Genomic DNA, 15303 nt, shown 5'->3' on the forward strand with positions numbered 1-15303 from the left:
TCATCCCCAAAATAGCTTGCCATTGCTTCGTGCTAAAACTTTCGCTACTCTGGTCCATAGCGCAATTGAATCTCTCACTCTCCAGGCTTCCAACAGCAATGATGCAAGATACTTGAAGAGGAGGCTCTACAGACAGGTCAAGAATAAGTCTGAGAAGCTGATCCACCACTGCCTCTGCTGCTGGAGAGGTTGTCTTAAATGCAAACTTTCTGAAATCTGTAATTTTTTTCTGCTGCTGCTGCCAGCTCCATTACAGGCATGATTGCATTTCTTTGCACCTCACCTTTCTCCATCTCTCAATCAGCTTTGCAAAGCCTAACATTGCCCTTGTTTCTGTGATCCTTCTGTTGTTCTGAACATTATCTGCGGCCAGCAATAGGGCCCTAGTCACCTGCACCTTCAGGTCATTCTTAACCTCCAGAGGTTGTTTTTCTCTCTCTTTGTGATGTATGTCACGGTTCATGAGCATGTAATAGCGTGAATCACTGACACTTCTACTATGCTTACCCATGTCACTTGGCCCACTGGTGCCATCAGGTGTACCCACTATTGTATCATCACAAATCCCTCTTCTAGATGAAGAGCCCAAACCTCCTCCATTATCTGGATTCTTTCCATGCCTTTGAGAGGGTAGGCTTGCATTCACAAACACCTGTAAGGATACTGATTTCATAGTGTTTCTCTCTATTATGGCATCCTCATTCTTGATAGCTCCTACTCTACTCTCTTTGAGCTGCAATATTTGCTTGCTACTTCTCTTTATGCCTCCGTTTACCTATTGCCTTCTTGAACATGCTATTTCATTTAGCTTGTTGAATCTTCAAGGGTGCTTTCATAAACAAACTATCCATAGGTGCAAAATCAATTATGAAAGCCTTCAAAAGCTTCCACACAGCTTGCTCTTGTTTGTTGAGCAAACTAACCAACACTACCCCTTTTTGGTGTGCTCAAACATGGGCTTCATTCCTTGCCCACACTACTTGTCCCTTACTTGGACAAGCTTGCACCTTCTCATGCTCTTTGCCTAAGTGCAAGAGCCATGGGATCCACCCTTCCCATCACATAGCAACCCTTATCAAAAGTGAGCATTCTCCTATGCCCAAAACAAAAATTGAGGCAATATCATCAAAATACCTTCACAAATCTCCTTGGTAGCTTCTCCTTGATGACACCGAAGACTCCATAGTCTTCATACTTGCTAAAATCTCCATTTTCAGCTTCCACATGATGATGAGCAGGCTTTCCTTGTTGCAAAACTCCCATTTGCAACTCTCTTGGGCAGCTTCTATGCAACCTTCTTGTTGCAAATCTTCTCTCAAACTTGAGAATGGAAGCTCCAAATCTCTCTCAAATCCTCACAAATGCAAATTCAAATGATAATATGAGTATGCTAATAGTTTTTCATAATAAACTGAAAATAATGCTTAATCAAAGAACTTGTAACCAAGAAAAACTATATATAGATATTCACCATGACCAAGAGCCCACCCAAGCTCTAATACCATGTTAAACAATCCTAAAATGGGATTGATCATGGTGATAGACATAGATTAAGCAACATAATTAAGGTAGATCAAACCACACTCATAAGAGAGAGAGAGAGAGAGAGAGAGAGAGAGAGAGAGAGAGAGATTGCATACTCAACACTCAATTCTATTGCATATCTCAAGTGAACCATACCATGATATAGGCTTTCTAGCCTTATCCCACTTTACACATCATCATCCATGTGGCACTCCCTTTTCCACTCTTTTGATCAACACTCACACACCATTCAATATTACATATGGCATTCTTTTCTTACCACAATATCTTGCACCTCTAGGATGCTTTTCCACATACACACAACACCGCAATTACATCTCTCAACAATGCACATGCACATGCGGTGCACGTGCATGGAAAAATGTATGTGCATGGGTGTATGCATGCATGCAATTGCACAATGAATGTGCACACACGGGTGTAAGTATATGGGATGCACGTGTGTGTATTTTTGTGGGGTGCATGCACGGGTGTAAAGATGAGTGCACGTGGGTGTGAATGTGATGTATGTGCATATGTGTGCACGTATGAATATATGTGCACGAGGTGCACATGTATGTACACGGGTGCACAAGGTGCACGTGTATGTACACGGGTGCATGCATACAAGTGTGTGTGCATGTGTAGTGTGAATATGGGTGCATGCACGGGTGTAAAGATGAGTGCACGTGGGTGTGAATGTGATGTATGTGCATATGTGTGCACGTATGAATATATGTGCACGAGGTGCACGTGTATGTACACGGGTGCATGCATACAAGTGTGTGTGCATGTGTAGTGTGAATATGGGTGCACGTGAGCATACACATGTGGTAATGATACACATGCTAGTGTCAATGTGCGTGCATGTGCGAATGGGGGTGTACGTGCCTACAGGAGGGCATGCATGTGTGAGTGCATGTGTGCATGCAGATGTAAATAATGATGTGGGTGCTGGTGTCAATGTGTATGCATGTGTGAATGGGGGTGTGCATGCACGAAGGAGGGTATGCACGTGTGAGTGCAAGTGAATGTGCATGTGCAGGTGTGGGTGCATGAGGGTGTGAGTGTTAGTGAATGTGTATGTGCAGGTGTGGGTGCATGAGGGTGTGTATGCATGTGTGAGTGTTAGTGAATGTGTATGTGCAGGTGAAAATGTGGGTATATGAGGGGCATGGGTTTGTGCATGTGTATGAATGTAAGTGAATGTGTGTGCAAATGTGTGATTTTTTAGTTGGTTTTTGACTTTTCTTGTAATGTTTTTGGGTTTTTGTAGTGGGAAGGGCAATGTCACATATGTACACATGAGTTAGGCTTATCATGCGCACCCTCAACCAAGGTGGGCCACACAACTAGATGGTCTTTTTGGGAGAACTCAACTCAAGGTAGGCCGGCTCCACCGTAAATTCTATTTCGAGCACGAACATGGATGTGATCTCAGCACCATCTAATCATGTAAACCTTGTTCCAAGCTTTTGTGAAAAGCGTCCATGGTTGCCAGAACATGAATCTAGTCCTCCTCGGAGCCGATAAGCTCTAGGAGGGGCTCATATTCTTGGTCCTAATCTTCACCATCCAACATCTTGTTACAAGCTCTGTAGATATCAATTAATGTGGTTTGAGCTTTTGCATTGCATGCATTGCATGCATTGCATGCTTTGCAAATATCTACTGAAGTGGTTTGAGTGGTTATGTTAGAGTCATTGGCGAATGCCTTGACCCCATGGGATAAGTCTTCCCTATTTTCAAGTTTATTTTTAAGGAGTGGTTATTACCCTTTTGTATATAAATGTGATTAGTTTTCCAATCATGAAGAACAAATCCATGACCACATGAATGCATAGTGGAAGCTTAGTCCATCGCCGAAGGTCTCAATCTTTGATCTTGAAGGATGCCCAAATGTTTAGCTATGCATAATCTTGTCGGGCGAAGCTCTTAAGTGGGGTCAGTGGTTTGTATCGACCACCTGCTCAAGTATTGTCTCTAGTTACTTACACCTTCCTTACAAGCTCTAGGGAAACACATGGGGTTGGGGTACTCTTTTTCTTTGGAAGGTTTTCGTAGCCAATAAGTTTCTTCTCTTTGGGAAGAGTTGGTTTAAATGAGAGTAACCGTTTGGGCCAGCAATGGTGGTAGCAACTCAAGTGTAACATGCCTCCGAGTTTAACCAAGTTATGATTAAAGATAATCTTAAGTTTTGGATGCTACAGATTTCAATAATAAATTCCAGCAAGGTTTCAACAGTTTTTCAGCAGGAGCAAAAATTCCAAGTGTTAAAATTAAGTGAAAAATCAAGTTTAATTTTTTTATTATTTAATATGCTTAAAGGCAGCCTTTAACTATGTTCTGTAATTGGACACTATGAGGACACTTTAGTGTCTTGTTTCTCACCAAAACTTTGGAATTTTTGGGGGAACCTAGAAACAACATTTCTACATCTTGTTTCAACCATAGGTCGGTTAAAAGTCAAAAAATAAAGGGGATTTTTCATGATGTCAAAACACAAGCTATATTAGAAATTTGACAAAAAACGCTAACTTGAATTTTTCATTGAAATTTGAAGCTGTTTTGTCAAAAATCCCATAAAATGCCTATAACTTCTTGAATAAATCATGTTTTTCATGTTTGTAAAAGTCAATTGGTAGAACTTGGGGTTTCAAAACAACACAATCTCCTTTAGGTCCTAGTTCCTAAGCTACTTGTGAACTATAACAAAAATCTCATAACTACCAAGATGCTGAAAAAGAGGAAAATTTTGGCCTTCCAAAGGTACTTCCATAAAACTAGGGTTATGTTAGTGCAAATTGGCAATCGAAAATGATTATATAGTTCAAAACCAAGTTAATACATATTTTTTGGGGTCCCAAGCTCAAGTAAATCTTGCTACTTGAGCACTATCTTAGTTTTTCAATCGTGCTACATTTTTTAAAATTTCTAAATTCTCTCTCAACAACCATGAAACAAAGGTTTTAGTGTCCAAATTATGTTTGTACAATGTACCTTAGCGGAATTATTCTATACAGACAAAATGTTGCAAGTTTACTAAGGAATGTAATGCGTATGACTCAAGAATCTAAATCCAAAATTTTTGTTGTGTGCAGTTTTGACATTTTGAAACAATTAATATTTGTAGCTTACTAAGGGGCTTTTACATATAACTTTAAGATCTCAATGGATAGAGTAAGCATTGTATCACCTTAAAAAACTTGAAAACACATTAAAACCATGTATTGGTTTGGATACAAATGGATGCTAAAAAGTGGTGTATCAAACACACACAACTTTCTACTATTTTAGACACCCGTAATTGAATTTTATTTCATGTGAAACTTGGTAAAATCTTTGACACAAATATGAAATAATTACTTGGAATTTTTCACGGAGCTTAGTGATTTTTTTCTCTAAGCTTATAAGGCGATTTTCTCAAACCTGAGTTGCAGTCTCATGCAAGTCCTATTTATGGGTGTAATTCCTTATCGTGCCAGCATCCAAATTGCAAGGTTACATTTTTTAAAGACACACTAGGTCACATATTCAAACTCGTCAAGAGGGATTTTAAATATGTCTTTCCTAGCACAAGTAGCATTTTATTTGCATCGTCCGAAAAAGGACACTTAAGTGTTCTTTTTTGTTGGTACCAAACTAGTGTTAACTATGTATATAGACGTGAAAATCAAAATTTGATACAATCAACTTTCACATACAGTTGATTTTGGAGATTCCGTTCACGTTGGGTTCTAGATCACAGATGTTTGGTAATTTTGGATATCCACAGGACTAGTTTATGATAACTCTGCATGAAGTTATACTTGTTGCAGGTTGCAGCCCTGACAGCAGATCAGAGAGACTAGCCAGATCTACAAATAGCACTTCCACAACTTTTGGAGAGTAGACATAGATTCCAATCACTCAAGGCATCATCAAATATATCGAGAAAGTATACAAACCCTCTTTTTATTATTTTGTTTTAAATTCTTTTGAGATTAAATAAATAAATCGATAAGCATGTATATGAGAGAATCTAAGGCAAGGTATGACACACTTAACGATGAGTAATTCTTAACTTTATTAACTATGCATAATCACTTTACTCTATGAGACTCATAGAATAAACACTTTAGGAGTTAAAGAATTAGAAGATATAATATTTGACTAGGTTATGACTAGATTTTAGGTATAACCTTCATTAGGGGCCATTTTGTGAAGAGTTTATCTTTCCATATATTTAGAATCATATGTTGAGGTAAACTCAAAAGTTTTAGAGGACAAGAAACTCTACAAGCGTGTATGAGACTCTAGAAAGCCAAATCCCTTTTATTTTTGAGTTATTTGAGTGCAAAGTGGGGCACTTGACTATTTTAGATAGTTTTATGTTGAAAACACAACTTTGGCCATTTTGAACACTCTTAAAAAGACCTTAGAACTCATTTTTAGAGAATTTGTAGTTTTGATTTTTCTCTAATTCCAAATAGATTAAAAGATATTACTCTCCCAAAGAGACCAGTTACCTTAGAAATTTCTATCAAGATTGATTATCTTATCTATATAGACCAGATCGACTAATGCATAAGCATAGTTATAACTTAGCTATAGTGACTAGAGATGATCTCGTTGGTTAGAATGTAATAATTAATTATGTTAAAAATAAAGATTCATGTATGACTTGATAGAATTAAAAGACTAAGAGAAGTTAAGCTATGAGAAATAAATTCATTCCATGCTTTTATGTAGAAAAAAAATAGCAAAATGCATGCTCACATGACATCTTTGATACACTCCTAACTTTATAGAATTCCAGGAAGCCATATGTAGAATGCCAGGAATGCTAAAAAAAGTGATGTAAATCAGCTATATGTACAGCAAATGAATGCTTAAAAAAGTGCTGCAAATCAGCCCATATCGACTGAAAAATCAGCTCAAATTTCAACCCATAAATCAGCTTGGATGATGTAGTGGATGAGGAAAGGGTAGTCGTACAGGTATCTCTAAGAGTATGCTAAAATGGTAGTCGTACAGGTATCTCTAAAGTATCTCTAAGAGTATGCTAAAATGGCTAGTGCATACATTGTGTGACAACAAATTAGCTACTTCTTTACCTAGCAAGACACGTGCAAGTTCTCATCATGCATCTTATTCTTTTGTGGATCATGTTCTCATTACCAGTATATGCAATGAAGAAAAACCTGTTTCCTTTGAGGAAGCACATGAAAATGATCATTGGATGAAGGCCATACATAGGATGAGTACAACTCAATTAAAAATGACACTTGGTATTTAGCAGATTTGCCTTATGGTAAAAAGGTGATTGGTACAAAGAGGGTTTATAAGCTTAAGCATAAAGCTGATGGTAGCATTGATCGCTACAAGGCAAGGCTTATAGCAAAGGGTTATGCTCAAGAGAAGGGCATATATTATAATGAGACCTTTATACCCACATCTTCTATGACAATGATCATGTGTTTTATTACATTGGCAACACATCATGGTTGGAATGTAGATCAATTGGATATCAAGGACCCCTTCTTGAATAGGGACTTATATGAGGAGGTTTATGTATCTCAGCCTTATGAGGAGGTTTATGTATCTCAACCTCATGTTTTTATTGAGAAAGGGTAGGAATCTAAAGTATGCAGTTTAAGAAAAGCTTTCTATGGTCTTAAGCATGCTCCCATAGCATGGTATGAGAAGATAAACACGAGGATAAGATTTTATCCTTTAAGACTTAATTACATGTGTCATTTGAGATGATAGATTTAGGCTTGTTACAGTATTATTTGGGCATACAGTAACTTATGTAAGCGTGATGATAGTATTGTGTTGTAGTCAAAGTATATCCAAAGGTTGGTTACACGGTTTGGTCTTGAAGACTATTGCTACACCATTAGAGACAAGTGAAAGTGAACCATTTGATACAAAACTTTATCACAGTAAGCTGTTGGATGTCTCATCTATCTATGTAATACAAGGCCAGACATTCAGTTTGGAGTTTCCCAGTTGAGTAGGTTTCTGCATAGTCCTAAAAGTAAGCATTTCTAGGCTACTAAGTGAGTATTCAATTCTTATAGGGCACTCAGTCCCTCGGCTTATTCTATGCTAAGGGGGGAGATGGTCAATTATATGCTTTCAGTGATTCCAATTGGGCTAGATTTTATGACACACGAGAGTGGATTTTGCTTTCACCTTGGTGGTTCATGTATATCATGGCTTAACAAGACCACTTCGAGCTGTGAAATTGAGTACATGGCAGCTTTTGGCATGCCTTTTGGCAAATCTTGGTGTTGGTGGATACAACAATCCCCTACCTCCATCTTCACTCATACCCAAAGTGTATTAGCTATTTTGTGAGGAACCTAGTGTTTCATGCCCGCACAAAGAATATTGAGGTTCATTATCATTATGCCAGAGAGAGACTCATTAGCATGGCTTATGTCTCTACACATGACAATGTGGTAGATATGTTCACAAAGTTCACTCACAAGAGAAGTTTAAAGCTTTTTGCAAAGCTTTAGGCTTATTTCGATTTGGAGATTGATCAGCCACATGATTCCTATACATGTTCACATCATCACTATAGGAGGGTATTTATATCTACATGCCGTGTTCATTTCTTTAACCCAATATTAATTACGTGTATGTTTCTCTTGAAACATACTTCAAGAATAATATGCATGTCTTATTCAAGATTTATTGCCCATACACTTTTTTGAGAGTCTTAGGTTAAAAAATTATGCTTTACATATCGTTGGTTACTAACAATAGTCGTTAAACCTCAAAGAACTATAATTTAATTGAGATGTCAAATTTATTTGACATCTCAATTAATAGTAGTTGTTAAACCTCAAAGAAGTGTAATTTAATTGATATCTCAAATTTATTTGAGAAGTGTTTCTAATAAGTAAGCAATGCAAGAGTACTTGACTAAGAATTAAAGAGAACAACAAAACTAAGTGTAGTGCTTTACTTAAATAATCCTAGTTGAAAGAGTTTGCAAAACAAATTATGTATATTGTGTGCTAAGTCCAAGAATACTAGTTAAAGCTGCTAGCCTTGTAAAATAGAATTCTAGAATACTAGTTAAAGCTGCTAGCCTTGTAAAATAGAATTCTTATATACTCTAATTAATCAACGCAAGATGCCATAATGGAATAAACTTTCAGTAAAATTCTATAGATACCATTGATTGTTTCTTACAATAAATTGATTAAAAAGACCAACCCAAGTTTGGGACTTAGGAGCACGATTAGATCTAGTTTTTTTTTAAATCTTAAAGTCTCAATACTTTTTATAAGATCTAGATTTTTTTAAAAAATTCATTTTTGCCCTAAAATATTTGGAATACCCCTTATACATATTTTTAAATTCATTCACAAAATACATATGAAACTTGGTTATTTCAAGGTTTATATTTGTGCATGCATTTTAGTTTATAAACTTTCTTAAAGCATGAATGATGACGATTTGGAGAATATTGGAAACAAAAGCCAAATCAAAATACTAATTGAACTATCATTAGACAAAAAAATCAAACAACAATCTTCTCGATTTATAAAGACTCTTATATTTATGCAATCGAGAAGGTCTAAAGTAGACTTTCACTTTGACCAGTAGCTCCACCAACTTCATCTTTTCTATAGTAGATGATATTCAATCATTTCTCTTAATAAAAAATGACATCCTCAATCGCATTCCCTATTAACACTAACCATGTGTTGATTAACATTCACAAGTTTCTCCCACAATTACTTCATCCTTAATGTGATAATAAAGGATATTAAGTGCCTTTTCTCAATTAAGTTGTTTCACATACTCATAGGGGTGAATCTTCCAAATTATAAAAAGATGTTATGGGAATATACTTTAAGCCCTCTTAGAAATATTATTCTATCCTCTTAGATAATTCGGGGATGCTTGGATTATCTTTGTGTCATGCCAAATTATGTTAATATCATAGGTGATACCATTATAAATATTAATACGTTTGGTGGATATTGATGTATGCTTTGGGTCTCTAATGTTTGTTTGAGTTGGTTCATATGTAGGGGTGATTCCCGGGTTACTTACGCCTGGCAAACATGTGTGTGATGATGGTTTGTAAGTTTATGGAATAATTATTTCACCAATTTATTGTTGGTTATTTTATAGGTGAAGAGGATTCTGAGGATTGAGGAGAAGTTGTACACCAAATTATTACTTTGCACTCCATTTTTGTAAACAAGCTTTATAAATACATGTGCTAGCTTGTGCACATTTTGATTTATTTTGTAAAAGCTATAGTTTATCAAGCATAGACTTGATCTTTAATATTTGGTAAAGCATGATATGCTTAAAACCCAAGCCTCAATTTATGGGCACTCTATTTTTGAAGATAAGAGAGTGTCATACAAGAAAAGCACCCCTTTTTGTATTCTTGGAAGCTATGGCCTAAATTGAAATAAAATATCTAGTAAATACTCATGTGTAGGGGAAAAATAGGCCATGCACAGTAGGGGGGATGATTGCACCCAATCTTGGAGCCGAATCTTTGTGAGCTAAGTATTTTTATTTGTTTTTGAATATTTTAATCATGGTCATGTGATGTTTGATGAATTGTTGAATTTAAATCAATTTTTTGCAACTTATTTGATTTCTATCTCCCTAGAAATTTAGATCCTGTGATAGTGTGATAGTGGTGTGATAGTGGTATGATAGTGGTGTGATAGTGGTATGAGAGGTAGGGGATAAAATTGAGTGGTAGAAAGCTAAGTTGAAAGTTTTTTGAAGGATTGCCTCTATTAACCAAAGGGTAATAATGAAAGGTTGAGAATAATCAAAGGTTGAGAGCTCTATTAACCAAAGGGTAATAATCAAAGGTTGAGAATAATGAAAGGTTGAGAGGAGGGTGGTAAACCATTTTCAAAAAACCATGAAACCACTCTAAAATTGAAAAGCGGTTTTGCTAGATTCTTGACCTTTTTGTGATCCGTCTTTATGGATGAATTCTAAAATTGAGAGCAAATCCTACGTAGCTTTTGGGTTGCTAAACTGCTGAGGGAGGAGGAAACCTATAATGAATGGTGTGTGAATCTCCAAGAGTCAATTTATGGGAGTATATGCACTCTGGAAAAATTTCAGAAAAATGGATTTGGTAAATTAGAAAAATTTTCCTTGTTCCTTCCTTTTCCAATTCACTTCACTGCCACGGGTTGTCAAATTCAAGGGGAAATTTTTTCTCTCTCTCAACACCACGGCGGCTCGACCTGCGCTGCGAACCCAGGGGAGGACTATTTGTTTGCGCGTACTGAGCCTCAAAAGCTTTGTAAGCTTTAGCTAATAAAGCTTACATTAAATAAAAGCTTTGTAAGCTTTTAATAATAAAGCTACTAAGGTTGAATTAAGCTGCGCTGGATTATTCCCATAAAAGCCTTGTAAGCTTTTACTACTAAGCTTACATTAATTAAAAACTTTGTAAGCTTTTATTAAAGCTACGTTGATTAGCTCACAAAAGTGTGTTGTAAGATTTAATTACTAAAGCTTACTTTGGATTAAAAGCTTTGTTAAGCTTTAATACTAAAGCTTTGATAAGGTTTTTACAACAAGCTATATATATATACATATATATATATATATATATATATATATATGTTTATACATACATTATCCATTACCATCTACCTCTCTCTCTTTTTTGGTGCATTTTTGTGACCAAAAATTCGAAGAGAGAAAACTTCATAAGAAGAGAGAAAACCCACAAAACCCACAAAACCCATAGCTTCTGAAACCAAGTTTTACTAAAAGGTTTTAAAAATCCTATCCTCATCACTCCCCACAATAGGCAACAATTCAGAAAGAAAGGTTGCAATGGCTGCTTTACCTATTCCGCCCACGGTTCAAGAACAAATCTCAACGCTTCAAGAACAAATTGCTATTGAACGAGAACTCCGATGTAAATTAGAGCGTCAAGTCAAGCATACCAAACGCACACCCGATGCTTCTGATTCTTCCGACTTAGATGATGAGAAAAGTGATCAAGTTAGACGCACTGTCAAAGCTACATTGCATGCTCAAAATTCTAAGAAAGACTCACGAATCAGTCGAAAGGCATTTACTTTCCAAAATTATGATGGCAAGAAGGATGCACGAGTTCTCATTGCTTGGATTAGCCAACTAGATGACTATTTCTCTAGCGATAAGTTCTTCGAAAAATATAAAATTAAATGTGCTTATAATCATTTAATTCAGAGTGCGGCTTTATGGTGGAATGTGATTAAGCAAGGTAAATATTGACCTTCAACATGGAAAGAGTTTCAGAAACTCTTAAAGAAACATTTTCTACCATTGTAGTACAAAGCTAAAGCACGTCAATGATGGAACGCTTTACGCCAGACTGATAAAGAGAACGTCCAAGCTTATATCGACAAGTTTTGGGATATTCTTTTAGGGTTGATGTTAACATGTTTCATCCACATGACCTTACCACTGCTGTGGACCTTGCCCTAAATTTAGAACGTAAAACAGCTATATCTAGAGATTTTAAGATTCAAGATAAATCTTTTACAAAATTTACAAAATCTTCTTTCCTTGCTAGTACTTTTGATAAATCCAGGATGCAAAAGGATAAAGATGTGGCTAAAGGAGGTTTTCAGAAGGATAACAACAACAAACTTTCAAATGGACAACCAAAGAATCGAATCTTCAGATGCTACAATCGTCATAAGGAAGGACACCTCGCATAAGATTGCCTTGACAAAAAGAAGAATTCCACATCAACGGCTCGACTCAACGTTATTGAAGAAGACAATGAAGATTCTTTCAAGCAAGAGGGTAACTCTAATCCCGACTATTCAGATCCAGGTGAGATTTCAATTCATGCTTTATTGAAAATTCAAGGGAAAATAAAAGGAAAATCAATTTCTATATTGCATGATGATGGTAGTTCGCATGATTTTATTTCTAAGAAAGCATTGAAAGCACTTAACCTATATGCATCATACTCTAGTTACAAAGTAAAGGCTGCATTTCAAGGTACTAAGTACAACTGCACCAGGGAGGTTAAAGATTTAGAATTACAAATGGGTTCACTAAAAGAAAAGAGAACATTCCTAGTGGCACCTACAAGGTGTGGGTGCCATCTTAGGTATGCCATGGATACATGAGCATAACCCCCATATTGACTATGACACCCATACCATGTGGTTAATATATAAAAGATGACCAAGAAATTTGTCTTCAATGCCAAAACAAAGGTGAGTTAGGCCCATTTTTGACTCATACTCAAGAAAAAAGAGCTGTACGGAAAAAGGAGAAGACATTTTTTATTTTTGTCAACCAACTTACTGCCTAGGATGACTCCAAATCAAATATGTCTCATGACCCTTTCATCTCTAAATTCTCTAATTGCTTCATAGATGACTTACCACCTGGCTTACCTAGACCTCATCTAGAAGACCATAAAATTGAAATAATTCCTGGTAGCTCACCGCCAGTTAAAGCTCCTTACAGAGTTAACATGTTAGAACAAAAGGAAATTCAAAGACAAGTCGAAGAACTATTAGATAAGGAATTGATTCAACCTAGTAGTTCTCCATTTGGTGCTCCAGTTCTTCTCGTTAAAAAGAAGAATGGCACATATCGATTGTGTATCGATTATCGTGCACTAAATAAAATTACTGTTAAGAATCGATATCCAATACCTCGAGTAAATGACTTTCTAGACAAACTTAAAAGGAGCCCGAGCCTTTAGCAAGATCGACTTAAAGTCTGGTTACCATCAGATTCGAATGGACGAAGGAGATATCTACAAAATTACCTTCAGGACCCAAATTGGCCATTATGAGTTTTTAGTCATGTCATTTGGTTTGACTAATGCTCCATCTACTTTTAACAGAATGATGAATATGATATTCTTGAAATATCAAAACTTTGTTGTAGTGTTTTTTTATGATATCTTAGTTTTCAGTAAGAATCGTCAAGAACATGAACAACATTTAGAAAAAGTATCCTCACTTCTTCCCGTTCTTGAAGGCATTATATAAAATTCAACAGATAGAGTCTAAACAAAAACATAATGTTACAATGGATGATTAAAAGAGAAGGCTAGTTGATGAATTTCTTGTTTGAGGTGCAAATATTGCATGGATAATGGGGATTCCAAGATGGTGGAAGTTATGTTAAGCAATTCCACATGCAAAGAAGTGTGGTAAATACAAGGGCATATATAGTCCAAAGGGATCCTTGCTATCTTCAACTCCCCTAAACTTGCCTTTTGTGGAAGTAAGGGAGGACTAATCAGGCACAATGGAGATCGCTCTTTTAGCAATGCCAGCTCCTCTCATACCCCATACGAGTGTATGATTGATGGGTGCTAGCATCCTTTTGTGCGATGGGGCACATAAGGTCATAGGGGAGCTCTTTATCAATGCCAACTCCTCTCATAGACCATGCGGTTGTGTACACCTCATGGGTGATAATGGTCTTTTGTGCAATGGGGCACGTAGGGCACATATGATCAATCATTGCATCAATCATGGTGTGGTCCTGGGAGACATCAAGGTGCACTAGCAACCAATGGTTTCCAAGAATTTCAACTAGACCAACATAAGCTGATCACCTTTTGAACCAAGCGCACAAATGCACGCGCGCACGCACGCACACACACACACACACACACACACACAAAGAAGGCAACGAAAGAAAATTCAGCCGTGGTTGTCACCTTATGAAGTAAGCAATGAACCTACTTGAACAACCAATTTAATGTCTCAACACATAGAAATCTTGATGTGTGTGTGTGTGTGTGTGTGTGTGTTTGAGAGAGAGAGAGAGAGAGAGAGAGAGAGAGAGAGAGAGAGAGAGAGAGGTTTTCAAAGAAATTTAGCCAAGCTGAAATAGATTGCTACAATGAATGGTCACTTTCTAAAGCAAGTACAAACATGCACATTCACGTACGCATGTGCATGTTTGTACTTGGTTGAGAGAGAGAGAGAGAGAGAGAGAGAGAGAGAGAGAGAGAGAGAGAGAGAGAGAGGATAAGACATTGAGATAGAATGCGTGAGTGGGGGAACTTTGCATATTAAGGAACGAAGTCTTCATTCCATTCTTGTATAAGATGATAGACACATACCTCCCTCCACGTTCGGACTGCTCGCTCTCTGTCCTCCATCACATTGCCTGCCTCCTCCTCCTCCTTCAATTTATCTACTTGTCACAAAGAACTTCCTTCAGTACCATCCCGCTCGCAACCTCCTCCCTCCATTCTTCTACATGGAGATAGAGCTAGAGATGAAAATGATTTACACATCGTTGTTCTTTGCATGTGTGTCTGATTAATGCAATAACTTGAAGTGAAAGAGGGAAAGAGACCTCGTGAAAGAGAGAGCCAAGAAGCCATTGCCTTAGTGGTAGAATCAGCCACTTCGACGAGTTTTAACTTGTCAAGTGTACATGGAGGATTTATTCATACAGTCTCTCTTGCATACACACAGAGAAAGATGACCGGCAACCCACTTTAGATCGTTGTATCTAGCAAGAGAGAGAGAGAGAGAGAGAGAGAGAGAGAGAGAGAGAGAGAATCGTGTCCCCTTCTTGTCGAGAGTGAGAGAGGCAACAAAGAAAACCCTAAAATTGCACACAAGAGGATAAATGACACGTTGATTTTGGAGGTTGTGAGATACTTTCTAAAAGCATAAATTAAGGATAACAAGTCTAAGTTGTAAGGTAAGGTTCTTTTAAAAAAATACACACCACCCTAAATAAAGTGCACCCCAATAGGAAAACAAGGCAATTTAGGGCATTTCCAATTGA

Source organism: Cibotium barometz, chromosome 44 (genome assembly GCF_041138505.1).
Source record: "Cibotium barometz isolate CiBa-2024 chromosome 44, ASM4113850v1, whole genome shotgun sequence".
NCBI lineage: Eukaryota > Viridiplantae > Streptophyta > Polypodiopsida > Cyatheales > Cibotiaceae > Cibotium > Cibotium barometz.